The sequence below is a fragment of the Ranitomeya variabilis genome, chromosome 6 (genome assembly GCF_051348905.1).
Source record: "Ranitomeya variabilis isolate aRanVar5 chromosome 6, aRanVar5.hap1, whole genome shotgun sequence".
NCBI classification, from domain to species: Eukaryota; Metazoa; Chordata; class Amphibia; order Anura; family Dendrobatidae; genus Ranitomeya; species Ranitomeya variabilis.
The window spans coordinates 512,516,758-512,544,145 of NC_135237.1; positions in this window are offsets into that span (position 1 = coordinate 512,516,758).

The window sequence follows — 27,388 nt, forward strand, 5'->3', positions numbered from 1 at the left end:
TATCATCCAGATAAACTACGACCGAGGTGGAAAGCATATCCCGGAAGATGTCATTTACAAAGTCTTGGAAAACGGCTGGGGCATTACAGAGCCCGAAGGGCATCACCAGATATTCATAGTGCCCATCCCTGGTGTTAAAAGCCGTCTTCCATTCGTCCCCCTCAAGGATGCGAATCAGGTTGTAAGCACCCCGCAGATCTAATTTGGTAAATACCCTTGCTCCCCGTAGCCTATCAAAAAGCTCAGATATAAGGGGTAGTGGGTACTTATTTTTAACGGTGATGGCATTAAGACCCCTGTAGTCTATGCATGGACGCAGTTCTCCACTCTTCTTCTGTACGAAGAAGAACCCAGTCCCTGCAGGTGACACTGACTTCCTAATGAATCCTCTTGCCAGATTCTCTCGGATATACTGTGACTAGTGTTGAGCGATACCATCCGATACTTGAAAGTATCGGTATCGGAAAGTATCGGCCGATACCGGCAAAGTATCGGATCTAATCCGATACCGATACCCGATACCAATACAAGTCAATGGGACACAAGTATCGGACGGTATCCCTGATGGTTCCCAGGGTCTGAAGGAGAGGAAACTCTCCTTCAGGCCCTGGGATCCATATTAATGTGTAAAATAAAGAATTAAAATAAAAAATATTGATATACTCACCTCTCCGACGCAGCTTGCAGCTTGAAAAGTTGCACTACCTCATAGAGACTTGGTTCTGTTGTGAAATTGGATTCTGGGCTCCCCCGGTGGCCACTTGTGGAATTGTACTTGTGTGCATCATCCCCTCTGTTCACCTGCCCCTATCAGGATGTGGGAGTCGCTATATAACCTTGCTCCTCTGTCAGTTTCATGCCGGTCAACAATGTAATCAGAAGCCTTTCTGTGCATGTTCCTGCTACTAGACAACTCCCAGCTAAGTTGGACTTTTGTCCTTGTGTGTTTTTGCATTTTGTTCCTGTTCACAGCTGCTGTTTCGTTACTGTGTCTGGAAAGCTCTTGTGAGCGGAAATTGCCACTCTGGTGTTATGAGTTAATGCTGGAGTCTTAAAGTAATTTCTGGATGGTGTTTTGATAGGGTTTTCTGCTGACCATGAAAGTGCCCTTTCTGTCTTCTTTCTATCTAGTAAGCGGACCTCGATTTTTGCTAAACCTATTTTCATACTACGTTTGTCATTTCATCTAAAATCACCGCCAATATATGTGGGGGCCTCTGTCTGCCTTTTGGGAAAATTTCTCTAGAGGTGAGCCAGGACTGTCTTTTCCTCTGCTAGGATTAGGTAGTTCTCCGGCTGGCGCTGGGCATCTAGGGATAAAAAAACGTAGGCATGCTACCCGGCCACTTCTAGTTGTGCGGCAGGTTTAGTTCATGGTCAGTATAGTTTCCATCTTCCAAGAGCTAGTTCTCATATATGCTGGGCTATGTTCTCTCGCCATTGAGAATCACGACAGTTTGACCGGCCACAAAAAAAAGGGTTAAATTACTGGCTGAGAAAGGAGAGAAAAAAGAAGTCTGCTACAATTTTTTTTTTTTTTTTTTTTTTCCCTCTAGTTCTGAGTGTGCTCTTAATTGAATCACTTGCTAGTCTGCCTATACTGCAGCCTTCCTCTCTTTCTCTCCTTCTTATCCTTGAATGGCTCTGTGTTCACCTGTTTCAAATGGATCTTCAGAGTGTAGCTACAGGTTTGAATAATCTCGCCACAAAGGTACAAAATTTGCAAGATTTCGTTGTTCATGCACCTATGTCTGAGCCTAGAATTCCTTTGCCGGAATTCTTCTCGGGGAATAGATCTCACTTTCAAAATTTTAAAAATAATTGCAAATTGTTTTTGTCCCTGAAGTCTCGCTCTGCCGGAGACCCTGCACAGCAGGTCAGGATTGTAATTTCCTTGCTCCGGGGCGACCCTCAAGACTGGGCTTTTGCATTGGCACCAGGGGATCCTGCGTTGCTCAATGTGGATGCGTTTTTTCTGGCCTTGGGGTTGCTTTATGAGGAACCTCATTTAGAGCTTCAGGCGGAAAATGCCTTGATGTCCTTGTCTCAGGGGCAAGATGAAGCTGAAATATACTGCCAAAAATTCCGCAAATGGTCTGTGCTTACTCAGTGGAATGAGTGCGCCCTGGCGGCGATTTTCAGAGAAGGTCTCTCTGATGCCATTAAGGATGTTATGGTGGGGTTCCCTGTGCCTGCGAGTCTGAATGAGTCCATGACGATGGCTATTCAGATCGATAGGCGTCTGCGGGAGCGCAAACCTGTGCACCATTTGGCGGTGTCTACTGAGAAAACGCCAGAAAATATGCAATGTGATAGAATTCTGTCCAGAAGCGAGCGGCAGAATTTTAGACGAAAAAATGGGTTGTGCTTCTATTGTGGTGATTCAACTCATGTTATATCAGCATGCTTTAAGCGTACTAAGAAGCCTGACAAGTCTGTTTCAATTAGCACTTTACAGTCTAAGTTTATTCTATCTGTGACCCTGATTTGTTCTTTGTCATCTATTACCGCGGACGCCTATGTCGACTCTGGCGCTGCTTTGAGTCTTATGGATTGGTCCTTTGCCAAACGCTGTGGGTATGATTTGGAGCCATTGGAGGCTCCGATACCTCTGAAAGGGATTGACTCCACCCCATTGGCTAGTAATAAACCACAATACTGGACACAAGTGACTATGCGTGTTAATCCGGATCACCAGGAGGTTATTCGCTTTCTGGTGCTGTATAATCTACATGATGTTTTGGTGCTGGGATTGCCATGGCTGCAATCTCATAACCCAGTCCTCGACTGGAGAGCTATGTCTGTGTTAAGCTGGGGATGTAAAGGAACTCATGGGGACGTACCTTTGGTTTCCATTTCATCATCTATTCCCTCTGAGATTCCTGAATTCTTGTCTGACTTTCGTGACGTTTTTGAAGAACCCAAGGTTGGTTCACTACCTCCGCACCGGGAGTGCGATTGTGCCATAGACTTGATCCCGGGTAGTAAATACCCTAAGGGTCGTTTATTTAATCTGTCTGTGCCTGAACACGCGGCTATGTGAGAATATATAAAGGAGTCCTTGGAAAAGGGACATATTCGTCCTTCGTCATCTCCCTTAGGAGCCGGTTTTTTCTTTGTGTCTAAGAAAGACGGCTCTTTGAGGCCGTGTATTGATTATCGACTTTTGAATAAAATCACGGTTAAATATCAATATCCGTTACCACTGCTTACTGATTTGTTTGCTCGTATAAAGGGGGCCAAGTGGTTCTCTAAGATTGATCTCCGTGGGGCGTATAATTTGGTGCGAATCAAGCAGGGGGATGAGTGGAAAACCGCATTTAATACGCCCGAGGGCCATTTTGAGTATTTGGTGATGCCTTTTGGTCTTTCAAATGCCCCTTCAGTCTTCCAGTCCTTTATGCATGACATTTTCCGCGATTATTTGGACAAATTTATGATTGTGTATCTGGATGATATTCTGATTTTTTCGGATGACTGGGACTCTCATGTCCAGCAGGTCAGGAGGGTTTTTCAGGTTTTGCGGTCTAATTCCTTGTGTGTGAAGGGTTCTAAGTGTGTTTTTGGGGTTCAAAAGATTTCCTTCTTGGGATACATTTTTTCCCCCTCTTCCATCGAGATGGATCCTGTCAAGGTTCAGGCTATTGGTGATTGGACGCAACCCTCTTCTCTTAAGAGTCTTCAGAAATTTTTGGGCTTTGCTAACTTTTATCGTCGATTTATTGCTGGTTTTTCTGATGTTGTAAAACCATTGACTGATTTGACTAAGAAGGGTGCTGATGTTGCTGATTGGTCCCCTGATGCTGTGGAGGCCTTTCGGGAGCTCAAGCGCCGCTTTTCTTCCGCCCCAGTGTTGCGTCAGCCTGATGTTGCTCTTCCTTTTCAGGTTGAGGTCGACGCTTCTGAAATCGGAGCTGGGGCGGTGTTGTCGCAGAGAAGTTCCGACTGCTCCGTGATGAGACCTTGTGCTTTTTTTTCCCGTAAATTTTCGCCCGCCGAGCGGAATTATGATATTGGGAATCGGGAGCTTTTGGCCATGAAGTGGGCTTTTGAGGAGTGGCGTCACTGGCTTGAGGGGGCCAGACATCAGGTGGTGGTATTGACTGACCACAAAAATTTAATTTACCTTGAGTCTGCCAGGCGCCTGAATCCTAGACAGGCGCGCTGGTCGTTGTTTTTCTCTCGGTTTAATTTTGTGGTGTCTTACCTACCGGGTTCTAAGAATGTTAAGGCGGATGCCCTTTCTAGGAGTTTTGAGCCTGACTCCCCTGGTAATTCTGAGCCCACAGGTATCCTTAAAGATGGAGTGATATTGTCTGCCGTTTCTCCAGACCTGCGGCGGGCCTTGCAGGAGTTTCAGGCGGATAGACCTGATCGTTGCCCACCTGGTAGACTGTTTGTTCCTGATGATTGGACCAGTAGAGTCATCTCTGAGGTTCATTCTTCTGCGTTGGCAGGTCATCCTGGAATCTTTGGTACCAGGGATTTGGTGGCAAGGTCCTTCTGGTGGCCTTCCCTGTCACGAGATGTGCGAGGCTTTGTGCAGTCTTGTGACGTTTGTGCTCGGGCCAAGCCTTGTTGTTCTCGGGCTAGTGGATTGTTGTTACCCTTGCCTATCCCGAAGATGCCTTGGACGCACATCTCGATGGATTTTATTTCGGATCTGCCTGTTTCTCATAAGATGTCTGTCATCTGGGTGGTGTGTGACCGTTTCTCTAAGATGGTCCATCTGGTTCCCTTGCCTAAGTTGCCTTCTTCTTCCGAGTTGGTTCCTCTGTTTTTTCAAAATGTTGTTCGTTTGCATGGTATTCCGGAGAATATCGTTTCTGACAGAGGGACCCAATTCGTGTCTAGATTTTGGCGGGCATTCTGTGCTAGGATGGGCATAGATTTGTCTTTTTCGTCTGCTTTCCATCCTCAGACTAATGGCCAGACCGAGCGGACTAATCAGACCTTGGAGACATATTTGAGGTGTTTTGTGTCTGCGGATCAGGATGATTGGGTTGCTTTTTTGCCTTTGGCGGAGTTCGCCCTCAATAATCGGGCCAGCTCTGCCACCTTGGTGTCCCCGTTTTTCTGTAATTCGGGGTTTCATCCTCGATTTTCCTCCGGTCAAGTGGAATCTTCGGATTGTCCTGGAGTGGATGCTGTGGTGGAGAGGTTGCATCAGATTTGGGGGCAGGTGGTGGACAATTTGAAGTTGTCCCAGGAGAAGACTCAGCTTTTTGCCAACCGCCGTCGTCGTGTTGGTCCTCGGCTTTGTGTTGGGGACTTGGTGTGGTTGTCTTCTCGTTTTGTCCCTATGAGGGTTTCTTCTCCTAAGTTTAAGCCTCGGTTCATCGGCCCGTACAAGATATTGGAGATTCTTAACCCTGTGTCCTTCCGTTTGGACCTCCCTGCATCCTTTTCGATTCATAATGTTTTTCATCGGTCATTGTTGCGCAGGTATGAGGTACCGGCTGTGCCTTCCGTTGAGCCTCCTGCTCCGGTGTTGGTTGAGGGTGAGTTGGAGTACGTTGTGGAAAAGATCTTGGACTCTCGTGTTTCCAGACGGAAACTCCAGTATCTGGTCAAATGGAAGGGATACGGTCAGGAGGATAATTCTTGGGTCACTGCCTCTGATGTTCATGCCTCCGATCTTGTCCGTGCCTTTCATAGGGCTCATCCTGATCGCCCTGGTGGTTCTGGTGAGGGTTCGGTGCCCCCTCCTTGAGGGGGGGGTACTGTTGTGAAATTGGATTCTGGGCTCCCCCGGTGGCCACTTGTGGAATTGTACTTGTGTGCATCATCCCCTCTGTTCACCTGCCCCTATCAGGATGTGGGAGTCGCTATATAACCTTGCTCCTCTGTCAGTTTCATGCCGGTCAACAATGTAATCAGAAGCCTTTCTGTGCATGTTCCTGCTACTAGACAACTCCCAGCTAAGTTGGACTTTTGTCCTTGTGTGTTTTTGCATTTTGTTCCTGTTCACAGCTGCTGTTTCGTTACTGTGTCTGGAAAGCTCTTGTGAGCGGAAATTGCCACTCTGGTGTTATGAGTTAATGCTGGAGTCTTAAAGTAATTTCTGGATGGTGTTTTGATAGGGTTTTCTGCTGACCATGAAAGTGCCCTTTCTGTCTTCTTTCTATCTAGTAAGCGGACCTCGATTTTTGCTAAACCTATTTTCATACTACGTTTGTCATTTCATCTAAAATCACCGCCAATATATGTGGGGGCCTCTGTCTGCCTTTTGGGAAAATTTCTCTAGAGGTGAGCCAGGACTGTCTTTTCCTCTGCTAGGATTAGGTAGTTCTCCGGCTGGCGCTGGGCATCTAGGGATAAAAAAACGTAGGCATGCTACCCGGCCACTTCTAGTTGTGCGGCAGGTTTAGTTCATGGTCAGTATAGTTTCCATCTTCCAAGAGCTAGTTCTCATATATGCTGGGCTATGTTCTCTCGCCATTGAGAATCACGACATGGTTCCTTCTTAAAGGGAACGTTCATCGATAGCACTTAAAGAATGATGATGCTTTAAAAGAAAGTATTGATAATGTTTACGTATAAAGAAGTTATATATAGTGATGGCTCGGTGATCTTGAACTGAGAGATGGATGATATGTTCTATACTGTGTATAGTAGCAGAGAGGCAGTAGGCCCGGGCTGAAAGGGGCGGTCCTGTAATAGAATGAGAGGCGGTAGGCCTGGGCAAGTAGACAGGCGGTCCTGCAGATGTAAAGATGGAAAATGAAGGAAAAGTTGATTAGCCTTATAGTGTTTTATTAGAAGGTCTTTAGTGGATTCAGCGTGTACATCCTTAAAGGCAATGTTAAATTATTGTTCAGAAAATGCGCGCGTGTCCTGCCTCCCGTGACGTCACGGCTTGTGATTGGTCGCGTCGCCCATGTGACACAAGCCAGGACTTCACGGAAGGAAGTAAACGCGCGAATTTTAAGCAAAGAACGCTGCCGGTTCCCTCGGTGAGGTCCAGGCTGCGTCGGAGAGGTGAGTATAGCAATATTTTTTATTTGAATTCTTTCTTTTACACATTATTACATTAATGTTGTTTCGATACCGATACCCGATACCACAAAAGTATCGGATCTCGGTATCGGAATTCCGATACCCGCAAGTATCGGCCGATACCCGATACTTGTGGTATCGGAGTGCTCAACACTACTCAGGAGGCAGCACCGGCGGAGGCAACCCCACTGGATATTGCCCGCCGCCTGGTACTGCGTAAGGGGGAGTGTTATCCCATCTGGGTGTCTGCGTACCCACTGTCTTCAGTCCTGGGGCAGCAGAGGCACCGACTACCTGAGAAGGCACCTCCTTGGCCACAACGGTGGTTGAGGTGACGATGCTACAGGTCGTGGTTTTGATAATGGTGCACGTTGGAGTGGCCACGGTGGTCTTGGTGATGATTGCGGGCTGACCACAAGGGGGCACCTTTGCTACGGGAAACAGCTTCACCGGCACCTTAGTCGGGGGTGTCACGGGGTTTTGCTTCTTATGAACATTCAGGGCGAACCACCCCTTCTCCCCAAAGCGCCGGGTGTAAGCGACGTCGTCCCTTGGGTAGAGGTCCCGGTCTGGATGGCCTTCCCTGAGATGAGACTCCACATCCCTCCGGTTGACAAAAACTTCGGCGTACAGGCCCGGCTCTTTTATAAAGCCCCAGCCTCCGCGGAGCTTGAAGGTGACGACGGTGCCCTGCCTGCGTGGGGCCTGGTGAGCGGTGGGGTCCTTGCGGGCCCGGTCCTTGAATGCCAAGTCCCTTTGATGGTAGGCCTCTAGCCCGGCCTGGTACACCTTGTCCTTCTCCTCCCACTGCTGTTCCAGCTGGGCCTGGTATTCCTCCCAGCTCAGGGACTGTACCATCTCCCCTTCCTGTGTCTTCACCCCGGGGAATCCCATAAGGTCGGGCCCTGGGTTCACCCAGCGGCACACTGTACGCTCCGCATGGACCTCACGCAGCGGGGTAGTTGGTGGAATCGGGGCTTTCAAAACATGTTCCATTCCCGTTGTCTCCTCCCACGGTAACAAGTGCTGGAGTCTATGGGTCCCAGGGAGAGGGGGTGCCGCGACAGGGCCTATCAACAGACCCTCAGCCAGCGGGACAGGGTCGGCGGACTCACCAGTCGGAGCGTGCCCCTCCTCCTCGGTCGGCTCTGCTGGCGGTATGGTCAGTGGGAGCGTCGGCTGGGGTTCCGGCAGCAACGCAAGGTCCGACATTAGAAGGTCCTCCGCTTGGGCCTCCGTCCGCAGCTGGAGGAGTTGCTCGATCAGGCCCTCCATCTCCATTTGCAGGAGGCCGGCCCCTATCGTGGAGAGCTGGCTGCTGGGCTCATCCGGGTGGCTGGGGGAGCCTTCGGCCTCAACCCCTCATTCCTGGTCTGAGCGACTCGTCATGGCGTCCTCCGCATGGGTCGCTTCCTGGTCCTTTTCCCGCTCTCTCCTTCGTGGGCGGTTTCGTTTTCTCTGTCTCCGCCCACCATTGAGAATAAGGAGGCGGATCCCGGCTGCTGACGGACACGTCCTCACGGTGCAGAAATATTTAGACTGGGCGGCCATTATCTTTCGCGCTCTTCAGCTGGTCCACGCCTACTCCATGCCCCTCTTCTTCTCCTGCGCTCTCCTCAGCGCTGTAATGGCGGCTGGTTTTGGCGGCAAATGGCAATCCACAGTCTTTGCAATAAGCCACAGTCCAAGTATAATAAAGCACAGTTCCAAGGCACACATGACCTGATTCTTCAGGCTTAAGTAGATCCTGTTCGTGACGCCAAGTTGTAGCGCCCCCACTGTCGCAGGGCCAAGGGGTACCCGGTACCGGGCCTCTGAGTCTCTGTTCTGGGGTTGTCACGGTGGCTAGACCCGGTCCGTGACCCTGCTGAGGGGCGTACAGTAAAGGTGGAGGGAATGGTGATGATGTTGTGGTGGTACAGTGCAGGTCAGTCGCAGTAAATAATGAGGACACCAGGTTGCAGTCTCTTTACCTCTTTACTGAAGGCCTCAGGATCCTCAGTCCGGAATACGGTTAACCGGGCTGCGCAAGTCCGGCCGGTCCGATGGCACCTCCAGAGTTCCCTTTGCAGGTGGAAATCTGTGCCTACCTTTTAGCGCTTGTGTGTTGTGGTCCTCCCCTGCTGTGCTTACGGGATAGTCCCCACAACTGTTGTGTCTGTTTCTGAAGTTCCCTCACAACTCGATTAAGATGTCCTGCTTCGTCCCCCAGATGATATGGCTAGGACACACCCATATGACGGGTAGGCTCGGAGTTCTTCCGGGACCCTAGCGTCACCCCTCTCCTATTGTTGCCCCCTGTGTCTTCGTAGGTGATTTGTGTGAGACAGCCCGCCTATAGCTGACTGTCCTGCCGTAGGTTTGAAGTATTGCTTGGAGCCTAGTACTTCCTCGGCGTTCCGGCCACCGGCTACGCGCCTCAGTAGGATGTTGCCTCGTCTTACAGCACGACTCCTACTGGTATTTCTCCTTGTTGCGTTGATCTCGTTTCTCACTCAGCACAATGAACCTCGCTTCTTGTCCTTTCTTAGGGTACCGCCGCGATCAGGTGCAGGCGCGGTCCCGTAACGTTCTCTCTGTTCGCTAGGCCTCTGTCAGGATCCCACTCCTGACAGGGACCCCCCTGAGTCTCTCCCCGCAACACCCTCTGCCACAGGGTGTTTCCTGTTCGATTCCCAGTCAGCTTCTGTCTAACTTTCTGCCTAACCCCCATTTTTACCAGATTGTGAGGAGTGGGCTAATACATAGCACCCTTAGCTCCCCCTGGAGGCCAGACTGTGAAGTGTATTGGTGACTGTGATACCTGGTCAGAAGAACTCCTTCAGTGCCATCAGACGTACCATAGCCCCCCTTAGCGGCGGAGCGTCAGTACTGCAGCAACCAGGACTCTGGGGCGCTGCACACACATGGGTTAACTTCATGCTGTGTGAAGGAAGCAAACCCTGTTGCGTCACAGGGCCGCGGTACTGCACCAAGAGTGCAAGCAAGGAGTCTCAGGACTCTATCCCAAGACACAGGACTAGAGTACTTACTGACCACTTGCACTCGACACTGCAACTGGGGTGTCAAGGTAACTGAAAAATATAACTAAAGCACAAGAGAGCGTGCTGTGCCGCTTTGGCAGACGCCACTAACCACCCAGACTTGGGATAGGAAAGTGTTATGATCCTTAGTGGTTGAGGATCACGAATTACTCCAGCTAAGTAACAAACATAGGACAAGCTCTAGGGAGGTGGCAAACTGGACTGACCGCAAATCTGAACCTATCCAAACACACTAGAAGTAGCCGGTGAACGTGCCTAAAAATCCTAGACATCTCGAGCCAGCCTGAGGAACTAACTACCCCTAGAGAGAAAGAAAGACCTCTCTTGCCTCCAGAGAAATAATCCCCAAAGATATAGAAGCCCCCAACAAATAATAACGGTGAGGTAAGAGGAAGGCACATACACAGGGGTGAAAACAGATTCAGCAAATGAGGCCCACTAATACTAGATAGCAGAAAATAGTAAAGGGGTCTGTGTGGTCAGTAAAAACCCTTACAAAATATCCACACTGAGATTTCAAGAACCCCCGCACCAACTAACGGTGTGGGGGAAGAAACTCAGTCCCCTAGAGCAACCAGCAAGCAAGGAGATCACATCTTAGCAAGCTGGACAAGAAACATGATGAATGCTGATAATCAAAAAATGAACGGACAAAAACTTAGCTTGTCTTGGAGAGGCTGGGAGCAAGGTAATCACAAGGAATCTGAAGAGCACTGAATACATTGATAGCAGGCAAGGAACTGAGTATCCAGGTGAGCTAAATAGGAAGCCAACCAAGGATAACGAACCAGCTGATGCAGCCAACCTGCAGAAAGACAACACTACACAGTACCGCTTGTGACCACCAGGGGGAGCCTAAAAACAGAGTCCACAACAGTACCCCCCCCTTGAGGAGGGGTCACCGAACCCTCATCAAGACCCCCAGGGCGATCAGGATGAGCCGCGTGGAAGGCACGAACCAAATTGGCCGCATGAACATCAGAGGCGACAACCCAGGAATTATCCTCCTGACCATAGCCCTTCCACTTCACCAAATACTGAAGCCTCCGTCTAGAGATACGAGAATCCAAAATCTTCTCCACCATGTACTCCAATTCTCCCTCGACCAGCACCGGAGCAGGAGGCTCAACAGAAGGAACCACAGGTACCACATACCTCCGCAACAAAGACCTATGGAACACATTATGAATGGCAAACGATGCTGGGAGATCCAAACGAAAAGACACCGGGTTAAGGATTTCCAAGATCTTATAAGGACCGATGAAGCGAGGCTTGAATTTAGGTGAGGAGACCTTCATAGGAACATACCGAGAAGACAGCCACACCAAATCCCCAACACGAAGTCGAAGGGACCCACACCGCGGCGGCGGTTGGCAAAGCGCTGAGCCTTCTCCTGTGACAACCTCAAATTGTCCACCACATGGTTCCAAATCAGCTGCAACCTATCCAGCACAGAATCCACCCCAGGACAGTCAGAAGACTCAACCTGACCCGAGGAAAAACGAGTATGGAAACCAGAATTGCAGAAAAAAGGCGAAACTAAAGTAGCAGAACTAGCCCGATTATTAAGGGCAAACTCGGCCAATGGCAAAAAAGTCACCCAATCATCCTGATCAGCAGAAACAAAACATCTCAAATAAGTTTCCAACGTCTGATTAGTTCGCTCGGTTTGGCCTTTAGTCTGAGGATGGAAGGCCGACGAAAAAGATAAATCAATGCCCATCTTAGCACAAAAAGTCCGCCAAAACCTGGACACAAACTGGGATCCTCTATCAGACACAATATTTTCAGGAATGCCGTGCAAGTGAACCACATTCTGAAAAAATAGAGGAACCAAATCGGAGGAGGAAGGCAACTTAGGCAAGGGTACCAAATGGACCATCTTGGAAAAACGATCACACACCACCCAGATGACAGACATTTTCTGAGATACTGGAAGATCCGAAATAAAATCCATGGAAATGTGCGTCCAAGGCCTTTTCGGGACAGGCAAAGGCAAAAGCAAACCGCTGGCACGAGAACAGCAAGGCTTAGCCCGAGCACAAATCCCACAAGACTGCACAAAGAAACGCACATCCCGCGACAAGGAAGGCCACCAGAAGGACCTAGCCACCAAATCTCTGGTACCAAAAATCCCAGGATGACCCGCCAACACCGAAGAATGAACCTCAGAAATAACTCTGCTGGTCCATCTATCCGGGACAAACAGTCTCTCTGGTGGACAACGGTCAGGTCTATCCGCCTGAAATTTCTGCAGCACTCGTCGCAAATCTGGGGAAATGGCAGACAAAATCACTCCCTCTCTGAGAATACCAGCCGGCTCAGAAACTCCCGGAGAGTCAGGCACAAAACTCCTAGAAAGTGCATCAGCCTTCACGTTCTTCGAACCAGGCAGGTATGAGACCACGAAGTTGAAACGGGAGAAAAATAGCGACCAACGAGCCTGTCTAGGATTCAGGCGCTTGGCAGATTCGAGGTAAATCAGGTTTTTGTGATCAGTCAAGACCACCACACGATGTTTAGCTCCTTCGAGCCAATGTCGCCACTCCTCAAATGCCCACTTCATAGCCAACAACTCCCGATTACCAACATCATAATTCCGCTCGGCAGGCGAAAACTTTCTTGAAAAGAAAGCACATGGCTTCATCACAGAGCCATCAGAGCTTCTCTGCGACAAAACAGCCCCTGCTCCAATCTCAGAAGCATCAACCTCGACCTGGAAGGGGAGAGAGACATCTGGTTGACATAAGACTGGAGCTGAAGAAAACCGGTGCTTCAGTTCCCGAAAGGCCTCCACGGCCGCAGGAGACCAATTAGTCACATCAGAACCCGTCTTGGTCAAATCCGTCAAAGGTTTAACCACGCAAGAAAAATTAGCAATGCAACGACGGTAAAAATTAGCAAAACCCAAGAACTTCTGAAGACTCTTAACAGACGTAGGCTGAGTCCAGTCATGAATAGCCTGGACCTTGACTGGGTCCATCTCCACAGTAGAAGGAGAAAAAATAAAACCCAAAAAGTAGACCTTCTGTACTCCGAAGAGGCATTTTGAGCCCTTCACAAATAAAGCATTAGCACGCAGGACCTGAAACACCATCCTGACCTGCTTCACATGGGACTCCCAATCATCAGAAAAGACCAAAATGTCATCCAGATAAACAATCATAAATTTATCCAGATATTCTCGGAAGATGTCATGCATGAAGGACTGAAACACAGAAGGAGCATTAGAGTCCAAAACGCATCACCAAGTACTCAAAATGGCCTTCGGGCGTATTAAATGCTGTTTTCCATTCATCTCCCTGCTTAATGCGCACAAGGTTATATGCACCACGGAGATCTATCTTAGTGAACCAACTGGCCCCCTTAATCCGAGCAAACAAATCAGACAATAGTGGCAAAGGATACTGAAATTTGACTGTGATTTTATTCAGAAGACGATAATCTATACAAGGTCTCAAAGAACCGTCCTTCTTGGCCACAAAAAAAAATCCTGCACCATGAGGGGAAGAGGATGGGCGAATATGTCCCTTCTCCAAAGACTCCTTTATATAATTCCGCATCGCGGCATGCTCTGGTATAGACAAATTAAAAAGTCGTCCCTTAGGGAATTTACTACCAGGAATTAAATTTATAGCACAGTCACAATAGGCATAGGGGGCAGGGCACTGGACCTGGGCTCATCAAATACATCCTGGTAGTCAGACAAAAACTCAGGGACCTCAGAAGGAGTGGAAGAAGCAATAGACACCAACGGAGTATCGCCATGAATTCCCTGACAACCCCAACTTGACACAGACATAGCTTTCCAATCTAAAACTGGATTATGAGTCTGCAGCCATGGCAGACCCAAAACAACAACATCATGCAAATTATGCAAAACAAGAAAGCGAATCACCTCCTGATGTACGGGAGTCATGTACATGGTCATTTGCGTCCAATACTGAGGCTTATTCTCAGCCAATGGCGTAGCATCAATTCCCCTCAGAGGAATAGGAAATTCCAAAGGCTCCAGGACAAAACCACAGCGCCTGGCAAATGACAAATCCATCAGATTCAGGGCAGCACCCGAATCCACAAAAGCCATAACCGGGTAGGACGACAAAGAACAAATCAAAGTAACAGACAAAATAAATTTAGGCTGTATTGTACCAATGGTGACAGGATTAGCGATTTTTTTTAAAAGTTTAGAGCATGCTGAGATAACATGAGTAGAATCACCACAGTAAAAGCACAACCCATTTTGACGTCTATGATTTTGTCGCTCAATTCTGGTCAGAGTTCGGTCACATTGCATAGACTCAGGTCTCTGTTCAGAAAATACCGCCAAAGGATGAGCAGATTTGCGCTCCCGCAAACGCCGATCAACCTGAATGGCTAAAGCCATAGAATCACTCAGACTTGTAGGGGTGGGAAACCCCACCATAACATTCTTAACGGCCTCAGAAAGACCTTCTCTGAAATTTGCAGCCAGGGCACACTCATTCCATTGAGTAAGCACCGACCATTTCCGAAATTTTTGACAATACACCTATGCTTCATCCTGACCTTGAGAGATAGCCAGCAACGCTTTTTCTGCCTGATTCTCAAGATTAGGCTCCTCATAAAGCAGTCCAAGAGCCAGAAAAAATGCATCTACATTAAGCAATGCAGGATCTCCTGGCGCCAGAGAGAAGGCCCAATCTTGAGGGTCACCACGCAACAAGGAGATAACAATTTTAACTTGCTGAGCAGAATCACCAGAGGAACGAGGTCTCAGAGACAGAAATAACTTACAATTATTCTTAAAATTCTGAAACCTAGATCTCCAGAAAACAACTCAGGAATGGGTATCTTTGGTACTGACATAGGGCTATGAATAACAAAATCCTGAATACTTTGCACCCGTGCAGTAAGATGATCCATACTAGAAGTCAGAGTCTGAACATTCATGTCTGCAGCTGAGCTCAAAACCACCCAGAGTTCAAGGGGATGAAAGAAGCTAAACAGACTGCAGCAAAGGAAAAGCGGGAGGGAAAAAAAAAAAAAAATGTACTCAGGTCTTCTTTTTATCCCACTTCTGCGATGCATTAAACACTTTTTTGGCCTGCTATACTGTTATGATTAGGGTTGAGCGACTTTCATTTTTTTAAGATCGAGTCGGGTTTTGTGAAACCCGACTTTGTCCAGAGTCGAGTCGAGTGCAGTCGGCCGATTATCGCTGAAAGTCGGGGATCGACCGAAACACGAAACCCAATGCAAGTCAATGGGGAAGCATAGTCGGCAGTGAGTGGAGGCCAGGAAAACACCTACAGTGCCCATTTTAATGCCAAAAACATCCATTCTTGTTTCTGAAGCTTGTCAATCTTAATTAACTTTATAATAATAGTTGGGCATTGGAAATTGGGGGTCATTTGGCAAAAGTTGTGGGGGGAGTAGGGCTGGCTCAAGTTTTTCGTGGGCCCAGGAAACGCGGACTACGTCACGGCGGTGGAGCAGGGAGAGGTAAGTATTTCAACGTTGCAAGTGCTGTGATCCTGAGCAAGCAGGGGGGGCCCACTCGTTCGCATTGGCACTGGCACAGGGCCCCTCAAAGTACGGCGGTGTGTTTGCATGGCGGGGGCACCTCCCACCAGCAGCGACACTTTTGCGTACTCTGAGGGGCCCTGTGCCAGTGACGTCGCCAACGAGTATGCCCCCCCCTACCTGATGAAGGAACCTGCACTTTCATCTGCACCTTCCTCTTTGTCCCTGTGTAAGGTGGTATAACATGCGGGAAGGGGAACCTTACTTTCAGCAGGGTCAGATTCTGGCTGTGTAGAGTGCAAGGGGAATGTAGTGGTCTAGGTCAATGTACCAGAAGACTCATCTAGCAGTGGCTGGGCAATGGGCAGGATGAAGAGGAAACAGATATAGGGCCAAAGAATAAAGTAGGCTAAATGCAGTTCAAAATTGGTAACAGGACTAAACAGGCGGCATTGCTTTGTTCAGTGGAGTAGCAAACCCAAGAGCAGCAGACACTGTTTCAAGGGCCCAACCACACTAGTAGGCCAAATGCAGAGCCAGAATGTAGAAGCTCAGCTTTATTCAGTTGAGGACAACACCAGGCAGGGGCAGACACCGTTAGTTAGCTGGAACCACCAATTTTTAAAAAAACAGCAGTTAATCAGAGCCAGAAGGTAGAAGCTCAGCTTTATTCAGTTGAGGGCAACACCAGGGAGGGGCAGACACCGTTAGTAGGCCGGAACCACCAATTTTTAAAAAAACAGCAGTTAATCAGAGCCAGAAGGTAGAAGCTCAGCTTTATTCAGTTGAGGGCAACACCAGGGAGGGGCAGACACCGTTAGTAGGCCGGAACCACCAATTTTAAAAAAAACATCAGTTAATCAGAGCCAGAAGGTAGAAGCTCAGCTTTATTCAGTTGAGGACAACACCAGGCAGGGGCAGACACCGTTAGTAGGCCGGAACCACCAATTTTTTAAAAAACAGCAGTTAATCAGAGCCAGAAGGTAGAAGCTCAGCTTTATTCAGTTGAGGACAACACCAGGCAGGGGCAGACACCGTTAGTAGGCCGGAACCACCAATTTTTTAAAAAACAGCAGTTAATCTGAGCCAGAAGGTAGAAGCTCAGCTTTATTCAGTTGAGGGCAACACCAGGGAGGGGCAGACACTGTTAGTAGGCCGGAACCACCAATTTTTTAAAAAACAGCAGTTAATCAGAGCCAGAAGGTAGAAGCTCAGCTTTATTCAGTTGAGGACAAACACCAGGGAGCAGCAAACAGAGGTATTAGGCCCCATCCAGCAATTAAAAAAAAAAAAAAAAAAAAAACTTAATCAGAGCCAGAAGGTAGAAGCTCAGCTTTATTCAGTTGAGGACAACACCAGGCAGGGGCAGACACCGTTAGTAGGCCGGAACCACCAATTTTTTAAAAAACAGCAGTTAATCTGAGCCAGAAGGTAGAAGCTCAGCTTTATTCAGTTGAGGACAACACTAGGCAGGGGCAGACACCGTTAGTAGGCCGGAACCACCAATTTTTTAAAAAACAGCAGTTAATCAGAGCCAGAAGGTAGAAGCTCAGCTTTATTCAGTTGAGGGCAACACCAGGGAGGGGCAGACACCGTTAGTAAGCCGGAACCACCAATTTTTAAAAAAACAGCAGTTAATCAGAGCCAGAAGGTAGAAGCTCAGCTTTATTCAGTTGAGGGCAACACCAGGGAGGGGCAGACACCATTAGTAGGCCGGAACCACCAATTTTAAAAAAAACAGCGGTTAATCAGAGCCAGAAGGTAGAAGCTCAGCTTTATTCAGTTGAGGGCAACACCAGGGAGGGGCAGACACCGTTAGTAGGCCGGAACCACCAATTTTTTAAAAAACAGCAGTTAAGCAGAGCCAGAAGGTAGAAGCTCAGATGTATTCAGTTGAGGACAACTTGAATTAGGGACTGCAGACAGACTTAGCAGGCTGTCCCCTGTGTGGACCATGCATCCAATACATTAACCCATTGCGCCACAAAGGACACGTAACCTTCCGTGGCCATGCCTACAGGTCCATGTGTCTGTTGTCAGGTGTACCTTTGGACTCACAGATTGACAGAATGCAAGGACAATGCGGTCTTTAACATGCTGGTGGAGGGGTGGGATGGCTTTTCTCGCAAAAGAATTGTCAACTGGGTAGCTCATAGCGTGGTACAGCATAGTCCATCATGGCTTTATTAATATTAAAAAAAATAAAAAAAATAGGCTCTATGCACTGTAAATTAGGTTCCAGGGGTACACGGGCAGCAGTGGTCTGGTCAGTGGAGGCCTAGTGGAAGGAGGGACCGCAGACAGGCTTCGAAGGCCTAACATAATAAAATGGGCTGGCTGTAGGCACTGTAAAATAGGTTCCAGGGGTACACGGGCAGCAGTGGTCTGGTCAGTGGAGGCCTAGTGGAAGGAGGGACCGCAAACAGGCTTCGAAGGCCTAACACAAAAAAATGGGCTGGCTGTAGGCACTTTATAATTGTTTCCAGGGGTACACGGGCAGCAGTGGTCTGGTCAGTGGAGGCCTAGTGGAAGGAGGGACCGCAGACAGGCTTCGAAGGCCTAACACAATAAAATGGGCTGGCTGTAGGCACTTTATAATTGTTTCCAGGGGTACACGGGCAGCAGTGGTCTGGTCAGTGGAGGCCTAGTGGAAGGAGGGACCGCAGACAGGCTTCGAAGGCCTAACACAATAAAATGGGCTGGCTGTAGGCACTTTATAATTGTTTCCAGGGGTACACGGGCAGCAGTGGTCTGGTCAGTGGAGGCCTAGTGGAAGGAGGGACCGCAGACAGGCTTCGAAGGCCTAACATGATAAAATGGGCTGGCTGTAGGCACTGTAAAATAGGTTCCAAGGGTACACGGGTAGCAGTGGTCTGGTCAGTGGAGGCCTAGTGGAAGGAGGGACCGCAGACAGGCTTCAAAGGCCTAACATAATAAAATGGGCTGGCTGTAGGCACTGTAAAATAGGTTCCAGGGGTACACGGGCAGCAGTGGTCTGGTCAGTGGAGGCCTAGTGGAAGGAGGGACCGCAGACAGGCTTCGAAGGCCTAACACAATAAAATGGGCTGGCTGTAGGCACTTTATAATTGTTTCCAGGGGTACACGGGCAGCAGTGGTCTGGTCAGTGGAGGCCTAGTGGAAGGAGGGACCGCAGACAGGCTTCGAAGGCCTAACACAATAAAATGGGCTGGCTGTAGGCACTTTATAATTGTTTCCAGGGGTACACGGGCAGCAGTGGTCTGGTCAGTGGAGGCCTAGTGGAAGGAGGGACCGCAGACAGGCTTCGAAGGCCTAACACAATAAAATGGGCTGGCTGTAGGCACTTTATAATTGTTTCCAGGGGTACACGGGCAGCAGTGGTCTGGTCAGTGGAGGCCTAGTGGAAGGAGGGACCGCAGACAGGCTTCGAAGGCCTAACATGATAAAATGGGCTGGCTGTAGGCACTGTAAAATAGGTTCCAGGGGTACACGGGCAGCAGTGGTCTGGTCAGTGGAGGCCTAGTGGAAGGAGGGACCGCAAACAGGCTTCGAAGGCCTAACACAAAAAATGGGCTGGCAGTAGGCACTTTATAATTGTTTCCAGGGGTACACGGGCAGCAGTGGTCTGGTCAGTGGAGGCCTAGTGGAAGGAGGGACCGCAGACAGGCTTCGAAGGCCTAACACAATAAAATGGGCTGGCTGTAGGCACTTTATAATTGTTTCCAGGGGTACACGGGCAGCAGTGGTCTGGTCAGTGGAGGCCTAGTGGAAGGAGGGACCGCAGACAGGCTTCGAAGGCCTAACACAATAAAATGGGCTGGCTGTAGGCACTTTATAATTGTTTCCAGGGGTACACGGGCAGCAGTGGTCTGGTCAGTGGAGGCCTAGTGGAAGGAGGGACCGCAGACAGGCTTCGAAGGCCTAATACAATAAAATGGGCTGGCTGTAGGCACTTTATAATTGTTTCCAGGGGTACACGGGCAGCAGTGGTCTGGTCAGTGGAGGCCTAGTGGAAGGAGGGACCGCAGACAGGCTTCGAAGGCCTAACATGATAAAATGGGCTGGCTGTAGGCACTGTAAAATAGGTTCCAGGGGTACACGGGCAGCAGTGGTCTGGTCAGTGGAGGCCTAGTGGAAGGAGGGACCGCAGACAGGCTTCGAAGGCCTAACATAATAAAATGGGCTGGCTGTAGGCACTGTAAAATAGGTTCCAGGGGTACATGGGCAGCAGTGGTCTGGTCAGTGGAGGCATAGTGGAAGGAGGGACCGCAGACAGGCTTCGAAGGCCTAACACAATAAAATGGGCTGGCTGTAGGCACTTTATAATTGTTTCCAGGGGTACACGGGCAGCAGTGGTCTGGTCAGTGGAGGCCTAGTGGAAGGAGGGACCGCAGACAGGCTTCGAAGGCCTAACACAATAAAATGGGCTGGCTGTAGGCACTTTATAATTGTTTCCAGGGGTACACGGGCAGCAGTGGTCTGGTCAACGGAGGCCGATTGTAATGAGTGTCTGCCAGTTAGTAGTCAAAAACAACAATTAAATGTGAATGTCTCACATTAAAACAAAACAAAAACACTAAAGGGTGCAATCATTAGGTTCAGGGGTGGGATCCTCTGCGTTGTTTCAGACCTACTAATTTAGCGCAAAGTATTTACTGTGGTAAATAGAGGACACTGCCCCTGACTATGTTAAGTACCATCATACATGTCAACACAATGGTATTGTCAGTGGCAGGTATGGAAGGATGTCAGCGCATAGACTAAACATTGGTGGAAGTGTGAGAGATAACTATGGAAGTGGTAGAGCAATGTTTGACCTGGGGGTGGGTGAACTCTCTTGTGGCCGACGGTACAGGCCCAGGGCCCCTCATGTTACAACAGTGTGTCTGACGTTGGGTGCGCACCACCACCGCTAGAGACACTTTATTGTACTATGAGGGACCCAGTAGCAATGCCGTCAACCAAAAGCAAGCACACCCACCTCTTCAGACAAACAGCAGTCTCACGGGTGCTTGCGCCAAGTCGCGATACCACGGCCCCGTGTGGGGAGTTTGGCCATTTAGGGAGGTGTAAACATGTCGTATGCTGGACAATCAGCTGCAGCAAATTAGACATTAGAAAAGTAATTCACAGGCAAGAGCTTTTCATAGGAAAGCTAGGTGTCGGCCGGGCAAGGTGGGGCAAAAGATTTCGAAATCCAGTTGTGGTTCATTTTAATGAATGTTAGATCGTCAACATTTTGGGTAGCCAGACGAGTCCTTTTTTCGGTTAATATTGAACCTGCAGCACTGAATACTCTTTCTGATAGGACACTTGCTGCCGGGCAAGCAAGCTCCTGCAATGCATATTCTGCCAATTCTGGCCAGGTGTCTAATTTTGATGCCCAGTAATCAAATGGGAATGACGGTTGAGGGATAACATCGATAAGGGATGAAAAATAGTTAGTAACCATACTGGACAAATGTTGTCGCCTGTCACTTTCAATTGATGCAGCAGTACCTGTCCTGTCTGCGGTCATAGAAAAATCACTCCACAACCTGGTCAGAAAACCCCTCTGTCCAACGCCACTTCTGATGTGTGCACCCCTAACACTCCTAGTCTGCTGCCCCCTGGAGCTCGTGTGAGAACGATCACGTGCGCTGTGTGCTGGGAATGCCTGAAGCAAACGGTCAACAAGAGTTGATTGTTTGGTTGCTAATATTAGTTCCAAGTTCTCATATGGCATAATATTTTGCAATTTGCCTTTATAGCGTGGATCGAGGAGGCAGGCCAACCAGTAATCGTCATCGTTCATCATTTTCGTAATGCGTGTGTCCCTTTTTAGGATACGTAAGGCATAATCCGCCATGTGGGCCAAAGTTCCAGTTGTCAAATCTCCGGTTGTGATTGGTTGAGGGGCAGTTTCAGGCAAATCTACGTCACTTGTGTCCCTCAAAAAACCAGAACCCGGCCTTGCCACGCAACCAATTTCCAGTGCCCCCGGGAAAGCTTCCGCATTAAAAATATACTCATCCCCATCATCCTCCTCGTCCTCCACCTCCTCTTCGCCTGCTACCTCGTCCTGTACACTGCCCTGACCAGACAATGGCTGACTGTCATCAAGGCTTTCCTCTTCCTCTGGTGCAGACGCCTGATCCTTTATGTGCGTCAAACTTTGCATCAGCAGACGCATTAGGGGGATGCTCATGCTTATTATGGCGTTGTCTGCACTAACCAGCCGTGTGCATTCCTCAAAACACTGAAGGACTTGACACATGTCTTGTATCTTCGACCACTGCACACCTGACAACTCCATGTCTGCCATCCTACTGTCTGCCCGTGTATGTGTATCCTCCCACAAAAACATAACAGCCCGCCTCTGTTGGCACAGTCTCTGAAGCATGTGCAGTGTTGAGTTCCACCTTGTTGCAACGTCTATGATTAGGCGATGCTGGGGAAGGTTCAAAGACCGCTGATAGGTCTGCATACGGCTGGAGTGTACAGGCGAACGTCGGATATGTGAGCAAAGTCCACGCACTTTGAGGAGCAGGTCGGAGAACCCAGGATAAGTTTTCAATAAGCACTGCACCACCAGGTTTAAGGTGTGAGCCAGGCAAGGAATGTGTTTCAGTTGGGAAAGGGAGATGGCAGCCATGAAATTCCTTCCGTTATCACTCACTACCTTGCCTGCCTCAAGATCTACTGTGCCCAGCCACGACTGCGTTTCTTGTTGCAAGAACTCGGACAGAACTTCCGCGGTGTGTCTGTTGTCGCCCAAACACTTCATAGCCAATACAGCCTGCTGACGCTTGCCAGTAGCTGGCCCATAATGGGACCACTGGTGTGCAACAGTGTCATCTGCCGATGGAGTGGTTGGCCGACTGCGGTCTGTGGAAGAGCTGTAGCTTCTGCAGGAGGACGAGGAGGAGGAGGAGGGGGTGCGAACGCCTACAGCCAACTGTTTCCTAGACCGTGGGCTAGGCACAACTGTCCCGAAATTGATGTCCCCTGTGGACCCTGCATCCACCACATTCACCCAGTGTGCCGTGATGGACACATAACGTCCCTGGCCATGCCTACTGGTCCATGCATCTGTAGTCAGGTGCACCTTTGTACTCACAGATTGCCTGAGTGCATGGACGATGCGCTGTTTAACATGCTGGTGCAGGGCTGGGATGGCTTTTCTGGAAAAAAAGTGTCGACTGGGTAGCTCGTATCGTGGTTCAGCGTACTCCATCAGGGCTTTGAAAGCTTCGCTTTCAATTAACCGGTAGGGCATCATCTCTAACGAGATTAGTCTAGCTATGTGGGCGTTAAAACCCTGTGTACGCGGATGCGAGGATAAGTACTTCCTTTTTCTATCCAGAGTCTCATGTAGTGTGAGCTGGACTGGAGAGCTGGAGATCGTGGAACTTTCGGGTGTGCCGGTGGACATGGCAGACTGAGAGACGGTTGGAGACGGTATTGTTTCCGCCGGTGCCCTAGATGCAATATTTCCTCCTACAAAACTGGTGATTCCCTGACCCTGACTGCTTTTGGCTGGCAAAGAAACCTGCACAGATACTGCCGGTGGTGCGGAAAATGGTGGCCTTACAGTGACGGAAGGGATGTTGCGTTGCTGACTAGCTTCATTGGCCGAGGGTGCTACAACCTTAAGGGACATTTGGTAGTTAGTCCAGGCTTGAAAATGCATGGTGGTTAAGTGTCTATGCATGCAACTAGTATTGAGACTTTTCAGATTCTGACCTCTGCTTAAGCTAGTTGAACATTTTTGACAGATGACTTTGCGCTGATCAATTATTGGATGTTGTTTAAAAAAATGCCAGACTGCACTCTTCCTAGCATCGGATCCCTTTTCAGGGATTGCAGACTGAGCTTTAACCGGATGGCCACGCTGTCCTCCAACAGGTTTTGGCTTTGACACGCGTTTTGGGCCAGATACGGGCCCGGCAGATGGAACCTGTTGCGATGTTGATGCCTGCTGCGGCCCCTCCTCCACCTCCGCTTCTGAACTACTGCCGCCTGCACCCTGTTCCCCCAATGGCTGCCAATCAGGGTCAACAACTGGGTCATCTATTACCTCCTCTTCGAGCTCGTGTGCAACTTCGTCTGTGTCACTGTGTCGGTCGGTGGTATAGCGTTCGTGGCGGGGCAACATAGTCTCATCAGGGTCTGATTGTGGATCAATACCCTGAGAGGGCAATGTGATGGTCTGAGTCAAAGGAGCAGCATAGTACTCTGGCTGTGGCTGTGCATCAGTGCACTCCATGTCAGAATCTACTTGTAATGGGCATGGCCTGTTAAGTGTTTCACTTTCTAAGCCAGGGACGGTATGTGTAAAGAGCTCCATGGAGTAAGCCGTTGTGTCGCCTGCTGCATCCTTCTCTCTTGTTGTAGTTTTTGCTGAAGAGGACAAGGAAGCGACTTGTCCCTGACCGTGAACATCCACAAGCGACGCGCTGCTTTTACATTTACCAGTTTCAGAAGAGGAGGCAAAAGAGCTAGAGGCTGAGTCTGCAATGTAAGCCAAAACTTGCTGTTGCTGCTCAGCCTTTAAAAGCGGTTTTCGTACTCCCAGAAAAGAGAGCGTACGAGGCCTTGTGTAGCCAGACGACGAAACTGGCTCCACAGCTCCAGACTTAGGTGGAATATTTTTATCCCCACGACCACCTGATGCTCCACTACCACTACCATCATTACCAGCTGACAATGAACGCCCACGGCCACGACGTCCTCTTGCACCAGACTTCCTCATTGTTTTAAAAACGTAACCAAAGTAACTTTATTTGTTGCTGTCAAACAACTTACACGGTGAGCTATAACTTCAGTATGATTTCAATATCCCTTAACAGGTTGGTGAGACCACAAGGAAAATCAGGCACAATGTTACACACTCGGTTTTCTGTGGCACCAAATCACAGAGATGCCACACACGCAGGACTGTCACTCAAGCATAAATGTCAATATTAATCTCCCACTGTTTTATTTTTTTTTTCTTTTTCAGGGAGACTTTAGAAACCAAATAATAAAAAATAAATAGGCTTTCTATGGCCCACTGAGTGAGAGATGGCACACACAGGAGTCAGGAGTGGCACACAAGCAGAAAGGGCAATATTAATCTCCCACTGTTTTCTTTTTTTTTCTTTTTCAGGGAGACTTTAGAAACAAAATAATAAAAAATAAATAGGCTTTCTATGGCCCACTGAGTGAGAGATGGCACACACAGGAGTCAGGAGTGGCACACAAGCAGAAAGGGCAATATTAATCTCCCACTGTTTTATTTTTTTTTTATTTTTCAGGGAGACTTTAGAAACCAAATAATAAAAAATAAATAGGCTTTCTATGGCCCACTGAGTGAGAGATGGCACACACAGGAGTCAGGAGAGGCACACAAACAGAAAGGGCAATATTAATCTCCCACTGTTTTATTTTTTTTTCTTTTTCAGGGAGACTTTAGAAACCAAATAATAAAAAATAAATAGGCTTTCTATGGCCCACTGAGTGAGAGATGGCACACACAGGAGTCAGGAGTGGCACACAAGCCCTGACTGAGGCCAATATTTTTCTCCCACTGATTGATGTAGTGATTTTTTTTCAGGTAGATTTTAGAACCCAAATCAAGCAAAAAAATTAATAGGCTTTCTATGGCCCACTGAGTGAGAGATGGCACACACAGGAGTCAGGACTGTCACTCAAGCACAAATGTCAATATTAATCTCCCACTGTTTTATTTTTTTTTCTTTTTCAGGGAGACTTTAGAAACCAAATAATAAAAAATAAATAGGCTTTCTATGGCCCACTGAGTGAGAGATGGCACACAGAGGAGTCAGGAGTGGCACACAAGCAGAAAGGGCAATATTAATCTCCCACTGTTTTATTTTTTTTTATTTTTCAGGGAGACATTAGAAACCAAATAATAAAAAATAAATAGGCTTTCTATGGCCCACTGAGTGAGAGATGGCACACACAGGAGTCAGGAGTGGCACACAAGCCCTGACTGAGGCCAATATTTTTCTCCCACTGATTGATGTAGTGGTTTTTTTTTTCAGGTAGATTTTAGAACCCAAATCAAGCAAAAAAATTAATAGGCTTTCTATGGCCCACTGAGTGAGAGATGGCACACACAGGAGTCAGGAGTGGCACACAAGCCCTGACTGAGGCCAATATTTTTCTCCCACTGATTGATGTAGTGTTTTTTTTTCAGGTAGATTTTAGAACCCAAATCAAGCAAAAAAATTAATAGGCTTTCTATGGCCCACTGAGTGAGAGATGGCACACACAGGAGTCAGGAGTGGCACACAAACAGAAAGGGCAATATTAATCTCCCACTGTTTTATTTTTTTTTTCTTTTTCAGGGAGACTTTAGAAACCAAATAATAAAAAATAAATAGGCTTTCTATGGCCCACTGAGTGAGAGATGGCACACACAGGAGTCAGGAGTGGCACACAAGCAGAAAGGGCAATATTAATCTCCCACTGTTTTCTTTTTTTTTTCTTTTTCAGGGAGACTTTAGAACCCAAATAATAAAAAATAAATAGGCTTTCTATGGCCCACTGAGTGAGAGATGGCACACACAGGAGTCAGGAGTGGCACACAAGCCCTGACTGAGGCCAATATTTTTCTCCCACTGATTGATGTAGTGATTTTTTTTCAGGTAGATTTTAGAACCCAAATCAAGCAAAAAAATTAAAAGGCTTTCTATGGCCCACTGAGTGAGAGATGGCACACACAGGAGTCAGGACTGTCACTCAAGCACAAATGTCAATATTAATCTCCCACTGTTTTCTTTTTTTTTTTCTTTTTCAGGGAGACTTTAGAAACCAAATAATAAAAAATAAATAGGCTTTCTATGGCCCACTGAGTGAGAGATGGCACACACAGGAGTCAGGAGTGGCACACAAGCAGAAAGGGCAATATTAATCTCCCACTGTTTTATTTTTTTTTTGTTTTTCAGGGAGACTTTAGAAACCAAATAATAAAAAATAAATAGGCTTTCTATGGCCCACTGAGTGAGAGATGGCACACACAGGAGTCAGGAGTGGCACACAAGCAGAAAGGGCAATATTAATCTCCCACTGTTTTATTTTTTTTTTCTTTTTCAGGGAGACTTTAGAAACCAAATAATAAAAAATAAATAGGCTTTCTATGGCCCACTGAGTGAGAGATGGCACACACAGGAGTCAGGAGTGGCACACAAGCAGAAAGGGCAATATTAATCTCCCACTGTTTTATTTTTTTTCTTTTTCAGGGAGACTTTAGAAACCAAATAATAAAAAATAAATAGGCTTTCTATGGCCCACTGAGTGAGAGATGGCACACACAGGAGTCAGGAGTGGCACACAAGCCCTGACTGAGGCCAATATTTTTCTCCCACTGATTGATGTAGTGATTTTTTTTCAGGTAGATTTTAGAACCCAAATCAAGCAAAAAAATTAATAGGCTTTCTATGGCCCACTGAGTGAGAGATGGCACACACAGGAGTCAGGACTGTCACTCAAGCACAAATGTCAATATTAATCTCCCACTGTTTTCTTTTTTTTTTCTTTTTCAGGGAGACTTTAGAAACCAAATAATAAAAAATAAATAGGCTTTCTATGGCCCACTGAGTGAGAGATGGCACACACAGGAGTCAGGAGTGGCACACAAGCAGAAAGGGCAATATTAATCTCCCACTGTTTTATTTTTGTTTTTGTTTTTCAGGGAGACTTTAGAAACCAAATAATAAAAAATAAATAGGCTTTCTATGGCCCACTGAGTGAGAGATGGCACACACAGGAGTCAGGAGTGGCACACAAGCAGAAAGGGCAATATTAATCTCCCACTGTTTTCTTTTTTTTTTCTTTTTCAGGGAGACTTTAGAAACCAAATAATAAAAAATAAA